Source organism: Arachis ipaensis, chromosome B6 (assembly GCF_059453495.1).
Source record: "Arachis ipaensis isolate K30076 ecotype BB chromosome B6, ASM5945349v1, whole genome shotgun sequence".
NCBI lineage: Eukaryota > Viridiplantae > Streptophyta > Magnoliopsida > Fabales > Fabaceae > Arachis > Arachis ipaensis.
Window position 1 is genome coordinate 50784834 of NC_142441.1, and position 18083 is coordinate 50802916.

The 18083-nt window shown below is 39.9% G+C and overlaps 1 non-coding gene across 1 annotated transcript; it reads left to right on the plus strand.

Moving 5' to 3' along the window:
* The first annotated feature begins 16886 nt into the window (after positions 1–16886).
* LOC148555530 (small nucleolar RNA R71) lies at positions 16887–16990 on the plus strand. Its single transcript, XR_015886815.1, has one exon. It is a non-coding gene; the product is annotated as a small nucleolar RNA R71 (small nucleolar RNA).
* The last annotated feature ends 1093 nt before the right edge of the window (positions 16991–18083 follow it).

Sequence of the window (18083 nt, forward strand, 5' to 3'; positions counted from 1 at the left end):
AAATTAAGATATTGGTTTTGTCACAAAGAACAAACCCCAAATAAGAATTAACCGAATTATTTAGACTCCGGGTCGTCTCCCTAGGATTACAATGAAATGGTCAATTATTGGCTATAAAGGGGTGATGAGCGGATAATTTATACGCTTTTTGACATTGTTTTTAGTATGTTTTTAATATATTTTAGTTAGTTTTTATTATATTTTTATTAGTTTTTATTTAAAATTTACTTTTCTAGACTTTACTATGAGTTTGTGTATTTTTCTGTGATTTCAAGTATTTTCTGGCTGAAATTGAGGGACCTGAGCAAAAATCTGATTCAGAGGCTGAAAAAGGACTGCAGATGCTGTTGGATTCTGACCTCCCTGCACTCGAAGTGGATTTTTTGGAGCAACAGAAGCCTAATTGGCGCGCTCTCAATTGTGTTGGAAAGTAGACATCCTGGGCTTTCCAGAAATATATAATAGTCCATACTTTGCCTAAGATTTGATGGCCCAAACCGGTGTTCCAAGTCAGCATAGAAATTCTGGCGTCAAAACGCCAGAACTGGCATAAAAGCTGGAGTTAAACGCCCAAACTGGCACAAAAGCTGGTGTTTAACTCCAAGAAAAGTCTCTACACATGGAAGCTTCAATGGTCAGCCCAAGCACACACCAAGTGGGCCCGAAAAAAGATTTCTGCATTAATTACCTATTTCTGTAAACCCTAGGTTACTAGTTCTCTATAAATAGGACCTTTTGCTATTGTATTTTGATACTTTGATACACTTGATCACGTTTTGGGAGGCTGGCCTCACGGTCATGCCTGAACCTTGTTCTTATATATTTTCAACGGTGGAGTTTCTACACACCATAGATTAAGGTGTGGAGCTCTGCTGTTCTTCATGAATTAATGCAAAGTACTACTGTTTTTCTATTCAATTCACGCCTACTTCTTCTCTAAGATATTCATCCGTTCTTCAACTTGATGAATGTGATGATCCGTGACACTCATCATCATTCTCACCTATGAACATGTGCCTGACAACCACCTCTGTTCTACTAGCAATGGCTTGAATGCGTATCTCTTGGGTTTCTAATCTATGATCGGAACCTTCGTGGTATAGGCTAGAATTATTGGCGGTCATTCTTGAGATCCGGAAAGTCTAAACCTTGTCTGTGGTATTTTGAGTAGGATCTGGGAAGGGATGACTGTGACGAGCTTCAAACTCACGATTTTTGGGCGTGTGACAGATGCAAAAGGATCAATGGATCCTATTCCAACATGATCGAGAACCGACAGATGATTAGCCGTGCGGTGATAGCGCATTTGGAACATTTTCACTGAGAGGACGGGAAGTAGCCATTGACAACGGTGATGCCCAAATGTTCCAAATGGCTACTTTGGAACATTTTTGGGCTTTCCTACTGTCTTCTTCTTCATGCACGCAAGGCTCCTTCCATGGTAAGCTTTATGTTGGGCATCACCGTTGTCAATGGCTACTTCCCACCCTCTCAGTGAAAATGTTCCAAATGCGCTGTCACCGCACGGCTAATCATCTGTCGGTTCTCGATTATGTCAGAATAGGATCCATTGATCCTTTTGCGTCTGTCACTACGCCCAACACTCGCGAGTTTGAAGCTCGTCACAGTCATCCCTTCCCAGATCTTACTCAGAATACCACAGACAAGGTTTAGACTTTTCGGATCTCAAGAATGACTGCCAATAATTCTAGCCTATACCACGAAGGTTCCAATCTTAGATTAGAAACCCAAGAGATACACATTCAAGCTTGATAGCATGTAGAACGGAAGTGGTTGTCAGGCACGCGTTCATAGGTGAGAATGATGATGAGTATTACAGATCATCACATTCATCAGGTTGAAGTGCGAATGAATATCTTAGAATAGAGGCAAGCATGATAGAATGGAAAACAGTAGTAATTGCATTAATTCATCGAAACATAGCAGAGCTCCTCACCCCCAACCATGGGGTTTAGAGACTCATGCCGTAGAGAATACAATATGAAATGTGTAAAATGTCATGAGGTAGAAGATGAATTAGTAAAAGTAGTTTTTATAGTAAACTAGTGACCTAGGGTTACAGAAAATGAGTAAGCTAGTGTGTTTAGTGTAAAAATCCACTTCTGGGGCCTACTTGCTGTGTGCTTGGGCTGAGCATTGAAGCTTTCATGTGTAGAGACTTTTCTTGGAGTTAAACGTCAGCTTTTGTGCCAGTTTGGGCGTTTAACTCCAGCTTTTATGCCAGTTCTGGCGTTAAACGCCAGAATTCTTAAGCTGACTTGGAACACCAGTTTGGGCCATCAAATCTTAGGCAAAGTATGAACTATTATATATTGCTGGAAAGTCCAGGATGTCTACTTTCCAACGCAATTAAGAGCGTGCCAATTGGGCTTCTGTAGCTCCATAAAATCCACTTCGAGTGCAGGGAGGTCAGAATCCAACAGCATCTGCAGTCCTTTTTCAGCCTCTGAATCAGATTTTTGCTCAGGTCCCTCAATTTCAGCCAGAAAATACCTGAAATCACAGAAAAATATGCAAACTCATAGTAAAGTCCAGAAAAGTGAATTTTAAATAAAAACTAACAAAAATATAACAAAAACTAACTAAAATATACTAAAAACATACTAAAAATAGTGCCAAAAAAGCGTATAAATTATCCGCTCATCTCAACACCAAACTTAAATTGTTCCTTGTCCCCAAGGAACTGAAAATCAAATAGGATAAAAAGAAGAGAATATACAATGAATTTCAAAAACATCTATGAAGATCAGTATTAGATGAGCAGAGCTTTTAGCTTTTTGCTTATGAACAGTTTTGGCATCTCACTTTATCCTTTGAAGTTCAGAATGATTGGCTTCTATAGGAACTCAGAATCCTGATAGTGTTATTGATTCTCCTAGTTAAGTATGTTGATTCTTGAAAATAGCTACTTTATGAGTCTTGGCCGTGACCCTAAGCATTTTGTTTTCCAATATTACCACCAGATACATAAATGCCACAGACACATAACTGGGTGAACCTTTTCAGATTGTGACTCAGCTTTGCTAGAGTCCCCAATTAGAGGTGTCCAGAGCTCTTAAGCACACTCTTTTTGCTTTGGACCACGACTTTAACCGCTCAGTCTCCAGTTTTCACTTGACACCTTCACGCCACAAGCACATGGTTAGGGACAGCTTGGTTTAGCCGCTTAGGCCAGGATTTTATTCCTGAGGGCCCTCCTATCCACTGATGCTCAAAGCCTTGGATCCTTTTTATTACCCTTGCCTTTTGGTTTAAAGGGCTATTGGCTTCTTCTGCTTGATTTTTCTTTCTTTTTCTTTTTTTTTCACTGCTTTTTCTTGCTTCAAGAATCAATTTTTTGATTTTTCAGATTATCAATAACACTTCTCCTTTTCTATCATTCTTTCAAGATCCAACAATTTTAACATTCATAAAGAACAAATTCAAACATATGCACTGTTCAAGCATTCATTCAGAAAACAAGAGTATTGCCACCACATCAAAATAATTAAACTATTTTAAAATTTGAAATTCATGTACTTCTTTTTCTTTTTCAATTAGAAACACTTTTTATTTAAGAAAGGTGATGGATTCATAGGACATTCATAGCTTTAAGACATAAACTTTAAATTTTATTAATCATGGAATGACAATAAGACTCAAAAATAAATATAAGAGCAAACTAATAATAATAGAAGACAGAAAAGTAAAAAAATAGAAAAGTAAATGACTCTTAAAATAGACTTTTAATAATAAAGGTTATCACAGAGTTAAGACTCAACAACCTTGATCTTGAGAAGTGGATGCTCCCTTAATCTGTGGGGTGCTTGGTCCTTCAAGGAAGAGCTTCTGGTGCTTCAGCTCCTGTAGCTCACGCCCCTGCTTCTCCTGTTCCTTCAGCAGTTTGCAGAGCATGCAGTTTTGATTCTACTGTTCTTCCTTAAGTTGTTCCATAGCTTCTTACAGCTTGGTAACAGATGCTTCTAGACGGGTCCAGTAGTCAATTTTAGGAATTTCTGGGAGGAACTCCTGCGCCCTCCTTTTTATGGAGTTGTCTTGCACTTGTCCTTCCATTGACTTCTTGGTGATTGGGTGTTCGATTGGGATGAATTCATCTACTCCTATCCTCACCCCAGCATCTTTACATAGCAGAAAAATTAAGCTTGGGTAGGCCAGTTTGGCTTCAGTAGAGTTCTTGTTTGCAATTGTGTAAATCTCACAAGAAATCAGATGATGAATCTGCACTTCCTTTCCAAGCATAATACAATGAATCATTACCGCTCTTTTGATAGTGACCTCAGAGTGGTTGCTATTGGGCAATATAGAACGCCCAATGAAGTCCAACCAGCCTCTTACAACTGGTTTGAGATCTCCCCTCTTGAGTTGGTTTGGGACGCCTTTTGAATTGGTTATCCACTTAGTTTCAGGGAGGCATATGTCCTCTAGAACTTGATCCAACCCCTTATCTACTCTCACCTTTCTCCTATTAAAGGAATCTAGATCATCTTGTAGTTGAGGCAATTTGAAGACCTCTCTTATTTTGTCCAGATAGAAGTAAATAAGCCTCCCTCTGACCATGGTTCGGTAGGTATGAAAGGCGGTTCCAGTTATTCTCTACTTATTTGTTAGCCACAAATTTGAGTAGAATTCCTGAACCATGTTTCTTCCAACCTTTGTTTCAGGATTAGCTAGAATTTCCCATCCTCTGTTTTGAATTTGCTCTTAGATCTTCGGATGTTCATCTTCTTTCAGATTGAATTTAACTTCTGGGATCACTGACCTCAGACCCATTATTTTGTGGTAATGGTCTGCATGTTCTTTGGTTAGGAACCTCTCTTAAATCCAAAGACCCTTTGGAGTATTCTCTTTTTTGCCTCTTGATTTGGTTCGTTTTCCCTTAGGTTCCATGATCTTGATGAGTCTTAGCTCAGTGATCACGGAAAAACACACCAAACTTAGAGTTTTGCTTGCCCTCAAGCAAAAGAAAGGAAAGGGGAGAGAGATGAGAAGAGGCAAATTCGAATGGTGGAGAGGAGGGGATGGCCGAATGTGTATTTATAAGAGGAGGGGAGGGATTTAAAAAATATTGAAAGAGATATGCCATAGAGATATGATTAGTGGAAGAAAATAAAATCATGATATGAAAAAGATGAGATTTTCAATTGAAAAAGATATAAAGAGGTTAAATCTGATAATTTGGTTATGTATCTAAGAAATAACAGATGATATGATGGGTTTGAAAAGATTTGAAAAGAAATTGAAAAGATACTTTAGTTTTTGAAGAAGACTTAGGAAGGATTTGAAAGAAGACTTGTGAATAATGAAAGTTAGAAACATGTTTATGCAGAAAATTATGAGTTAAAACATGAAAATTTGAAAAAAATTTGAATTTGGAAACAAAATCTCCTCCCCCTGCCTTTCTGGCATTAAACGCCCAGAACGGTATCCGTTCTGGCATTTAACGCCCAATTGTTGGCCATTATGGGCGTTTAACGCCCAGCCAGGTACCCTGGTTGGCGTTAAACGCCAGAAACCCCTTTATCACTGGGCATTTTGCTGAATGCCCAGGATGTTGCAATTCTGGCATTAAACGCCCAGAATGGTACCAATTCTGGCATTTAACGCCCAAAATGGTACCTTTAGTGGCGTTAAACGCCCAGAATGGTACCCATTTTGGCGTTTAACGCCCAAAATGCCCTTTACTGGCATTTTCTTGTCAGTAAGCTCCTTTTCTCTGCATTTTGCACTGAATCCTTCTGTAACTCTGTGAATTCCTTCAATTTTGATGATTAACCTTTGAAGAAAATGTATATCAAATTTCTACAAGTATTATTTAAAACAAATAACCTGCTAATGGCTGGGTTGGCTCCCAGCAAGCGCTTCTTTATTGTCTTTAGCTGGACCTTTACTGAGCTTCATTCAAGCCTCAGTTTTGAGCATTCTTGCTCAAAATTGCTTTCAAGATAATATTTGATTCTCTGTCCATTAACAATGAACTTTTTGTCAGAATCAATATTTTGAAGCTCAACAAATCCATATGGTGACACTCCTGTAATCATATATGGTCCCTTCCACTGGGATTTTAATTTCGCAGGGAATAATCTGAGCCTAGAGTTGAACAGCTGAACTTTTTGTCCTGGCTCAAAGACTCTGGATGACAATTTCTTGTCATGCCACTTTTTTGCTTTTTCCTTGTAAATTTTTGCATTTTCAAAAGCATTGAGTCTGAACTCCACTAGCTCATTTAGCTGGAGCAATCTTTTCTCACCAGCTAACTTAGCATCCAGGTTTAGGAATCTGGTTGCCCAGTAGGCTCTATGTTCCAGTTCCACGAGCAAATGACAGGCCTTGCCATACACAAGCTGGTATAGAGAGGTTCCTATAGGAGTCTTGAATGCTATTCTGTATGCCCACAAAGCATCATCCAAGCTTTTTGCCCAATCCTTTCTACAGGCAATTACAGTCCGTTCCAGGATTCTTTTTAGCTCTCTATTAGAGACTTCAGCCTACCCGTTTGTCTGTGGATGATACAGAGTTGCTACTTTGTGGCTAATTCCATATCGGACCATAGCAGAGTAAAGCTGTTTATTGCAGAAATGGGTGCCCCCATCACTGATTAGTACTCTAGGAACACCAAATTTGCTGAAAATATGTTTCTGAAGGAACTTCAACACAGTCTTGTTATCATTAGTGGGTATGGCAATTGCCTCCACCCATTTAGATACGTAGTCTACTGCTACCAGAATGTAAGTGTTTGAGTATGATGGTGGGAAAGGACCCATGAAGTCAATACCCCATACATCAAACAACTCAATCTTTAAGATCCCTTGTTGAGGCATGGCGTAACCATGAGGTAAGTTGCCAGCTCTTTGGCAACTGTCACAATTACGCACAAACTCTCGGGCATCTCTATAGAGAGTAGGTCAGTAGAAGCCACATTGGAGGACTTTAGTGGCTGTGCGCTCACTTCCGAAATGTCCTCCATACTGTGATCCATGGCAATGCCACAGGATCTTCTGTGCCTCCTCTCTAGGGATGCATCTGCGGATCATTCCGTCTGCACATCTCTTAAAGAGATATGGTTCATCCCACAAGTAGTACTTTGCATCAGAAATTAGTTTTTTCTTTTGCACCCTGCTGTACTCCTGGGGTATGAACCTCACAGCTTTATAATTTGCAATGTCTGTAAACCATGGTGCTTCTTGAATGGCAAAGAGTTGCTCATCTGGAAAGGTCTCAGAGATCTCAGTAGAAGGGAGGGACGCCCCAGCTACTGGTTCTATCCAGGGCAAGTGATCAGCTACCTGGTTCTCTGTCCCTTTTTTGTCTCTCATTTCTATATCAAACTCTTGCAGAAGCAACACCCATCTTATGAGCCTGGATTTTGAATCCTGCTTTGTGAGTAAATATTTAAGAGCAGCATGGTCAGTGTACACAATTACTTTTGATCCTACTAAATAGGATCTAAACTTGTCAATGGCATAAACCACTACTAGCAGCTCTTTTTCTATGGTTGTGTAATTCTTCTGTGCGTCATTTAGAACACGACTGGCATAGTAAATGACGTGCAGAAGCTTGTTATGCCTTTGTCCCAACACTGCACCAATGGCATGGTCACTGGCATCACACATTAGTTCGAATGGTAATGTCCAGTCTGGTGCAGAGATGACTGGTGTTGTGACCAGCTTAGCTTTCAGGGTTTCAAACGCTTGCAGACACTCTGTGTCAAACCCAAATGGCGTGTCAGCAGCTAGCAGGTTGCTTAAAGGTTTTGCAATTTTTGAAAAATCCTTTATGAACCTCCTATAGAATCCTGCATGCCCTAGAAAGCTTCTGATTGCCTTAACATTGGTAGGTGGTGGTAATTTTTCAATCACCTCTACCTTGGCTTGATCCACCTCTATTCCCTTGCTTGAAATTTTGTGCCCAAGGACAATTCCTTCAATCACCATAAAGTGACATTTTTCCCAGTTTAAGACCAGGTTAGTCTCTTGGCACCTTTTCAGGACAAGTGCTAGATGATCAAGACAGGAGCTGAATGAGTCTTGATGCACATAAACTAGTTATGCTACGATTTAGGAAATTGCACGATCGGCAAAATTCCTTCCGGCAAGTGCACCGGTTATCGTCGTCAAGTAAAAACTCACAATAGAGTGAGGTCGAATCCCACAAGGATTGGTTGAGTGAGCAATTCGGATTAGAAGTGTGTTCTAGTTGAGCGGAATCAAGAATTGAGATGATAATTGCGGAATGTAAAATTGGCGGGAAAAGTAAATGACAAGAAAATTAAATGGCTGAATCTTAAATTGCATGAATTAAAGAGCAGAATGTAAATTGCTGAAATTAAAAGGGAATGGGGATGATTGCAAGAATTGAATTGCAGAATGTAAAGAGAAAGTGGAAATCAGAAATGGGGAATTCATTGGGTTTAGGAGATATTGAAATCTCCAAATCAAAACATGTAAATCTCTTCCTCAACCAATGCATTCATTAAATTTTGCTTGGCAATCTTATATGATTGGATCCCAATTCCTTGGCTCACCAATGCTCTCTAAAAACAAACAAATTCCCAATCCCTTGGTTTAAATGTTCATAAGAAGAGATGATGCTTGATCACTGATTATACCACACAATTTCATGAACCACAATTTGGTAGGATTACATGTCACAATATCCATCCAAACCCCAATCCAATCCACTGTGAGAAAGCTTCTCTAGCATGAATCCTCCATTCCTTTCCCAAGGCTCCGAAGGATTCCAAATATGAGTAGTCTCTTTCCCAAGACAACTACTCAATGGAATTAGATCGAGAAGCTTTCTAACAAATTTCAAGAGAAAAGATTGAAGAAGAAGATAAACTATTATTGATTCATTGAATTACAATAGAGCTCCCTAACCCAATGAAAGGGGGTTTAGTGAATCATAGCTCTGAATTCAATTACAAAGAAAAGGAAACTAGCTAAAAGTGAAAGTAAAAGTCCCCTCTAACTTAACTTCTATCCTATTTATACACTTTCTATATTGAGCTTCAGTTGTGCTTCTTGGGCTTTGAGGCCTCTCCTTGCTTTTCTTTTGCCTTGGGTTTATGATCCATAATCTTGATGAGGTTGTTGATCCAAGTCCTGTAACATTTATTGAGCCAACTTAGTGATAATCAAATAATGACACATGACTCAATAAATTGAGATTTCAAACTCATCAATCCTTCAGGCCCAATCCCATAAACCATGATATTCAATTGGGTTTCATACCAAAGTAAGTTTAAGTTAATAATTGTGCTCAAAGACTAACTTAAATCACAATATTTTTGGCCCAGAAACCCTTTTCAAGAGTGGCGTTTAAGTTGTAGTTTAAGCTTAAACTGCAACTTAAACGCCAGACACTTCCAGTGAGGCCATTTGTAGAGGCACGTTTAAGCTTTAGTTAAGGTTAAACTGAAGCTTAAACGTGGAAATGGAAGAAGGTAGCCCTGGAGAGTAATGTAGTCGAACACGTTTAACCTCCAGTTTAAGGTTAAACTGGAGGTTAAACGTGGAAAGGGAATGAGGCATCCTGGAGGTCGAACACGTTTAACCTCCAGTTTGAGGTCAAACTGGAGGTTAAACGTGGAAAGGGGTGGAGGCATACTGGAGGTCGAACACGTTTAACCTCCAGTTTGAGGTCAAACTGGAGGTTAAACGTGGAAGCTTGGAATGGTGGCCCTGGAGGTGTCGAACACGTTTAACCTCCAGTTTGGGGTCAAACTGGAGGTTAAACGTGGAGGTGGAGAGAGCAACCCTGGAGTGAAAGAAAACGTCGAACACGTTTAAGCTCCAGTTTGAGTCAAACTGGAGCTTAAACGTGGAAGCTTGGAGAGAGCAACCCTGGAGTGGAGAAACTATCGAACACGTTTAAGCTCCAGTTTGAGTCAAACTGGAGCTTAAACGTGGAATGGCCCCTGGTACTCTTCCTGGTTCTGGCGTTTAACCTCCAGTTTGAGGTCAAACTGGAGGTTAAACGTTGAACTCCTCCCTGGGTGGCATACTCATTCTGGCGTTTAACCTCCAGTTTGAGGTCAAACTGGAGGTTAAACGTGGAGTGCTCCTTAAGTGAGGCTTTTCATTCTGGCGTTTAACCTCCAGTTTGAGGTCAAACTGGAGGTTAAACTTCAATCCCAGCATTACTTATCCTTCATGATTTTGGCGTTTAAGCTCCAGTTTAGGCTTAAACTGGAACTTAAACTCCACATGTGATATTCAAGCTTCCTTTATTGATTTTGTTGCTTCCTTGCTTAGCCTCTTCTTCCCTGAAATCATCCAAACAATTGCATCAAAGTCTTGCAAAATTCCATGAGAAATCTTTCATTCATAGCATTTAAGTAATATAACTAAAACTCATGGAATTTGCATCAAAATCATATTGTTTGGGATGGTTCATTACTTTGTTCTACATTTACCATTTTTGGTCACTTTAAGCTCAAGAAAATGCATAAAACAACTAAAACTAACAGAAAAATGCTAGTGAAACTAGCCTATGATGCCTTGGCATCACAACACCAAACTTAATACTTGCTTGTCCCTAAGCAAGTCCTGAGTTATTTGAGAAGAAAGTATGAACAGAAAGTAATTACATTGGCTATATTAGCAAGCATTTGAAGTTCATCAGAAGGGTTCTATGCAGAAAGTTGCAGCATCACTTTTTCATACTTATCAGGTAGGATTATCACTTTTTCATTGCATCCATCAAAAATTGCTATGGCCTCCTGTTATTCTTATGTCTTTGGCACTTTTCTTTTGTTTTTCTTTTCTTTTTCTTGGAGCTTCTTTTGCTCCTTGTTTGCTTAGTGTCATGTGTTGCACAAGCCTTTGGCATTTTCTTTTTCTTATCAGTGCACTACACATATCCACCTTAGGCATTTTAGTTCACATTTGTTCTTGAGACATTGGTGCCCAGCACCTCTTTTTGTGACTAAATGTTTTGTGTTTAGGTTGCTCTTGATAATGGACTTTTGGTTGATAATCCCGGGTTAGTTAACCCAAGTTACCAAGTGTTGAAACACTCCTCAGAACCTATTCATCCAAGCATATCCTTAATACAAAAACACCACAGGCATTTGTCTCAGAAGTTCAAACCATTGGTGCCTAGCTTATTTTCTCAATTTTTTTTGCTTTTTGGTTGCCTTTTTCCGTGGCTTTTTCTTCTCCTTTTTCTTTCTTTTTCATGGCCAAAGACATTTATTCATCAAGATCCATAGACAATTTTTACTTCTACATAAAAAATGATAATTCTACACTCTAATTTTTGTGATGTGACTAAACAATCAAGCATGCATACCACCACTTAATTCTACTTGATTTGTCACTAATTTAGCCAAGTTACTTTTGTTCAAACTTTTCTTTTATTTTTGAAACAGAACAAGCATGGCACGCACTTGTTTAAGAAGGTGAAGTTATATCCAAACATCTAGGCATTCACTTTATTCAAAGCAATTAACAAACAGACATACTAAAACAAACTACACATTCCAAAAAGATTCAACATTTACAGTTTAAACCAGAACACGCATGCTTTTGTTTGGCCTTTTTAAAGAATTATCAAGGAATAATACCACCTTGTGAAATTCCTTGTTTTCTCTTTGTTGACAGGAAACACTTTGATTTCTCCTTCTTCTTCCTAAATGTTGCTTCATGCTTTAAGGTTCTTGTATCCTTTCCTGCAAAGAGTAATGAAGTTGCTTGCTCCTCAAGCACTTAAGTGGTTAGCTCAACTATGTGTGGGTAAGCATCGGATTCTTAAGTTGGTGTGTGAACACCAAACTTAGTCTCCCACTTACTTCTCTGTGTTCTTTGAATCCTTGAGTTATCTTGGAATGATGTTGCTACTAAGGGTTTTAAGCATTTCTGTGACTGCTTAGAATAGTTGTTCCTTTCACATAATTCAAAGGTTGTTGTGTTCAGTTGATCTTTATGGTGGAACACCAAACTTAGAGTCACACATTCCCCTTTGACTTATGGATCCATGAATTCATTGTTTGGTGTGAAACACCAAACTTAATTCTTTGCAATGCACAGAAACTACTTTACCCTTTTTATTGAAACAAATAAAAGAAACAGCAACAAGGTATTACCTCAGGTTGGGTTGCCTCCCAACAAGCGCTTCTTTAACGTCATTAGCTTGACGGTCAGCTTCCTCAGTTGAGGTGATATTTAACTTTGTCCTTCTCCTCCACATCTCCCAAGTAATGTTTGAGTCTTTGACCGTTAACAATGAAGGTTCGTTGTGACTTTTCTTCCATGATTTCTACTTGTCCATAATTGGAGACCTTGGTGACAAGGAATGGTCCAGACCACCTTGATTTTAGCTTCCCTGGAAATAGCTTCAGCCTAGAATTGTAGAGCAATACTTTTTGCCCTTCTTCAAATTTCCTTGGGGCTATGTTGCTGTCATGCTTCTTCTTTGCTCTTTCTTTGTAAATTTTGGCATTCTCATAAGCTTCCGCTCTGAATTCTTCCAACTCTTGAATTTGCAACATCCTTCTTTCTCCAGCGGCTTTGTTATCCAAGTTCAGAAGTTTCAAGGCCCAGTATGCCTTGTGCTCCAACTCCAGTGGCAGATGACAAGCTTTTCCATATACTAGTTGGTAAGGCGACATTCCAATTGGTGTTTTGAAAGCTGTCCTATATGCCCAAAGAGCATCATCTAGCTTAATCGACCAGTCCTTCCTTGAAGTTCCCACAGTCTTTTCCAGGATTCTTTTGAGTTCTCTGTTAGATATTTCGGCTTGCCCACTTGTCTGTGGATGGTATGGTGTGGCTACCCTGTGTTTGACTCCATATTTTAGAAGCAATGCCTCTAATGGTTTGTTGCAGAAGTGGCTTCCTCCATCACTGATGATTGCTCTTGGAACCCCAAAACGGCAAAAAATGTGTTTTCTGAGGAAGTTCATGACTACCTTATTATCATTGGTTGGAGTTGCTATTGCTTCAACCCATTTGGAGACATAGTCTACTGCCACAAGAATGTAATTGTTTGAGTATGAGGAGGGAAATGGTCCCATGAAATCTATCCCCCACACATCAAACAATTCAAGTTCCAGAATGAATTGTTGTGGCATTTCATTTCTTCTTGGCAAGTTCCCAGCTTTCTGGCATTCATGGCAGTGCTTCACTAATTCTTTTGCATCTTTGAAGATAGTGGGCCAATAAAAACCACACTGCAACACCTTAGCTGCTGTTCTTTCTCCTGCAAAGTGCCCTCCATAAGTGGAGCCATGGCAGTCCCATAAAACTTCCCTTCCTTCTTCCTTGGATATGCATCTTCTGAGTATGCCATCGGAACATTTTTTGAACAAGTATGGTTCGTCCCAGATGAAGTATTTGGCATCATTTACCAATTTCTTCCTTTGATGTTTGTTAAATTCCAAAGGTAAACTCCCAGTGGCCTTGAAATTTGCTATGTCTGCAAACCAGGGTGCTTTGTGAATTACCATGAGTTGTTCATCAGGAAAGCACTCATTTACATGTGTGCTTTGTGTGCTTCCTTCTTCACATGGTATCCTTGATAAATGATCTGCCACCTTGTTTTCTACACCCTTCTTGTCTTTGATTTCAATGTCAAATTCCTGCAACAAAAGAACCCATCTAATAAGTCTTGGTTTAGATTCTTGTTTAGCAAGTAAATATTTTAAAGCTGAATGATCAGTGAAGACAATGACTTTAGATCCAATGAGATAAGATCTAAATTTGTCAAATGCAAAGACTATTGCCAAGAGTTCTTTTTCAGTGGTTGTGTAATTCTTTTGGTTAGCATTCAAGACTTTACTGGCATAATAAATCACATGCACCAAATTGTTTTTCCTTTGTCCTAACACGGCCCCAATAGCAAGGTCTGATGCATCACACATCAGTTCAAAAGGTAAGTTCCAATCAGGTGGGGCAATGATAGGTGCAGAGGAAAGTTTTTGCTTCAAAAGATCATAGGCTAGCATGCAATTTTTATCAAATACAAAGGGTGTATCAGAGACGAGCAAGTTACTCAAAGGTTTTGCTATTTTAGAAAAGTCTCTAATAAACCTTCTGTAAAAACCAGCGTGTCCCAAAAAGCTTCTAACTGCCTTGACATTACTAGGTGGAGGTAGTTTTTCAATGATTTCCACCTTAGCTCTGTCCACCTCCATGCCTCTATTAGAGATTTTGTGGCCAAGGACTATTCCTTCTGTGACCATGAAATGACACTTTTCCCAGTTTAATACTAGGTTAGTCTCTTGGCACCTCTTAAGCACCAAGGCAAGGTGGTGTAGGCAGCTGGGAAAAGAATCCCCAAACACAGAAAAATCGTCCATGAAGACCTCAATAAATTTTTCAATCATGTCCGAAAAGATGGACAGCATGCATCTTTGGAAAGTGGCAGGTGCATTGCACAACCCAAAAGGCATGCGTCTATAAGCAAAAACTCCATATGGACAAACAAATGATGTTTTCTCTTGATCACTAGGATCAACTACTATTTGGTTGTAGCCCGAATATCCATCCAAGAAGCAATAGTAAGCATGTCCGGCAAGCCTTTCAAGCATCTGATCCATGAATGGGAGTGGGAAATGATCTTTTCTGGTGGCTTCATTGAGTTTCCTGTAGTCTATGCACATCCTCCATCCAGTAACGGTTCTTGTGGGTATGAGTTCGTTCTTCTCATTTGGAACCACAGTTATGCCACCTTTCTTGGGCACTACATGGATGGGACTAACCCATGGGCTATCAGAAATGGGGTAGATTACCCCTACCTGCCATAACTTCCTCACTTCCTTTTGTACCACTTCTTTCATGACGGGATTCAATCTTCTTTGAGCTTGAATGGAGGGTCTAGCATCTTCTTCTAACAAGATTTTATGCATGCATATGGATGAACTTATCCCCTTCAAATCAGCTAGGGTCCATCCAATGGCATCTTGATGAGTTTGCAGCACCTTGATCAATTCTTCTTCTTGTTCTTGGCTCAAGGCCGAGCTAATGATAACAGGGTGACTCTCATCACTACCCAAGTATGCATACTTGAGATTAGGGGGCAATGCTTTGAGCTCAGGTTTTGGTGCTTCCTTTTCTTCTTTCACTTTCTCTGGCCTGCTTAGCATAGTTGTGTCATCATCCTTGATATCACTAACTTCAATATCCTTGGTGAACTCCTCCTCTGCCACTTCCTTTATTGTTTCCTCAAAAGTTTCTTGTACTGCAATGTCCACTACATCAACCCTCATGCATTCCCTTAGTGATTCTGATGGATAGCTCATTGCCTTGAATACATTAAACACCAATTTCTCATCATGGAGTCTAAGGGTGAGTTCACCCTTTTGTACATCTATGATGGCTCCAGCAGTAGCTAGGAAGGGTCTTCCCAGAATTATTGAAGCTTTGGCTTCTTCCTCCATATCTAACACCACAAAATCAGCAGGAAATATAAATTCTCCCACTTTCACCAACAAATCCTCAACTATCCCATGAGGGAATTTAAAAGTTCGATCTGCCAATTGGAGGGCCATTCTTGTTGGTTTGGCTTCTTCAATCTTCATTCTTCTCATCATTGTTAGCGACATCAAATTGATGCTGGCCCCTAAATCACACAAGGCCTTCTCCACCATGACTTCTCCTATAATACAGGGGATTTGGAAACTGCCTGGGTCCTTCAATTTCTGAGGCAATTTGTGCTGAATGATGGCACTGCATTCTTCAGTTAACAACACAGTTTCCTCATTTCTCCAGCTTCTCTTCTTGGTCATTAATTCTTTTAAGAATTTTGCATAGAGTGGCATTTGCTCTATTGCCTCAGCAAAGGGAATGTTGATTTGAAGCTTCTTGAAAATCTCCAAGAACCTGGAGAATTGGCCATCCTTTTCACTTTTCATCAAACGTTGAGGATAAGGTGCTTTAGGTGTATAAGGCTTCAAGACCTCTTTTTCTTTTTCTTTTGTTGCAAACGGTGTAACAGATTGTCCTTGTTCTTTGTCTTTCACATTTTCCTTTGCTTCATCCTCTGTGGTTTCCCTTGAAATCTCCTTTAGATTCTTTCCACTTCTGAGTGTTATGGCCTTACATTCCTCCCTTGCAATAGCCTTGGCAGCATGAGAACTGCTTGTCCCAGGGGCTTGCTTAGTCAAATACAAAATTTGATTTTCTAGCTTCTGGATGGCAGCTCCTTGGTTTTGCAAGTTAGAATTTACTTCTTCCTTAAAAGCCTTCAATTCAATTATGTCTTGGCTCATGGTTGCAAGCATTCCTTCCATCCGGTTTAATTGATCTTGAAATTGTTGGTTCGGATTAGGTTGGGTATGTTGATTATTTTGGCCATGATATGATGATTGGGGGTAAGTGTTTTGTGTGGCTTGGTATGATCTTTGGTTGGAGTTTTGGTATGTGGAATTGTTTTGTTGGTTGTGGTTGTAAGGTTTGTGGTTTTGTGGTTGGGTTTGTTGGTTTCCCCACCCAAAGTTTGGGTGGTTTCTCCAGCCTGGGTTGTAAGTGTTGGAGTGTGGATCATATGATTGCCTTTGTTGGTTTCCCACATAGTTAACCTCATCCCAATCACCTCCTTCAATGCCTACTTCCTCTTGATCTTGTGTGTGTATTGCAGCCACTTGCTTTGTTTCTAATTGCCTGGTAAGTTCTGCTAGTTGCTTGGCAAACACCTTGTTTTGGGCTAGAATTGTATCAACATGGTTCAGCTCCATGACTCCCTTAGTGTTGTGCCTTTCTGATGCATAGTAGTACTCATTCTCAGCCACTGTCTCAATCACTTCAATGGCTTCTTCCACGGTCTTTTTCTTGTTCAATGAACCTCCTGATGAATGGTCTACAGCCTTCCTTGATTCATAAGAGAGCCCATCATAGAAGATGTGCAATTGCACCCAATCATGGAACATGTTTGGTGGGCATTTCCTTGTCAAGTCCTTGAATCTCTCTCATGCCTCGTAGAGAGTTTCACCATCTTGTTGTCTAAAAGTCTGGACCTCAGATCGAAGCCTATTGACCTTTTGTGGAGGGTAGAAACGTGCCAGAAACTTGCCTTCCACCTCATCCCATGTGGTTAGGCTCCCCCTTGGGAATGATTCCAGCCACTTAGCTGCCTTGTCCCTAAGTGAAAATGGGAACAAGAGCAGTTTATAGGCATCTTCCTGGACTCCATTGGACTTCACAGTGTCACAGATTCTCAGGAATTTTGTGAGATGTTGGTTTGGGTCTTCATTAGCACTTCCTCCAAAGGAACAATGATTTTCCACCAATGATATTAGCTGTGGCTTGAGCTCAAAATTGTTGGCCTGAATGGGTGGTTTCTGGATGCTACTACCACAATTCCCAGAGGTTGGGTTTATGTATGAACTAAGAACCCTCCTCTCAGGAATGGCATTGTTTCCATCAGCTCTCTCATGGTTGTGAACTTCTCTATCCATGTTGAGATCTAGAGCTTCCTCAAAGTTGTCCTCAGATTCTCCTTCAGATTCCTCTTCTCCCACTACTCTCTTCCCTCTTGCTTCCCTTCTAAGTTTATGAAGGGTTCTTTCCGGTTCGGTATATGGAGGAGTTGATGTCCCTCCTCTCCTACCTGTCATACAAGAACACAGCTCAAACACAAACAAGTGAAATACTCTTGGTTAATGGAAGAGTATGGTTAGATCAATTGAGGAATTAAATCAAACAGTTAGTGAGTCAGTGAGTTAGTTGCATGGATTTAAAGGCATAAAGAAGGAAAGCATGTAAAAGTGCAGAAATTAAAATTCAACAAGTATCTAGAACAGAATTAACAAAGCAAGAGAAAATTGCTCAATCTAGTTAGCTTCCAATTTGAGAATTGTCAATCGAAAACCAATCCCCGGCAACGGCGCCATAAACTTTATGCACATAAACTAGTTATGCTACGATTTAGGAAATTGCACGATCGGCAAAATTCCTTCCGGCAAGTGCACCGGTTATCGTCGTCAAGTAAAAACTCACAATAGAGTGAGGTCGAATCCCACAAGGATTGGTTGAGTGAGCAATTCGGATTAGAAGTGTGTTCTAGTTGAGCGGAATCAAGAATTGAGATGATAATTGCGGAATCTAAAATTGGCGGGAAAAGTA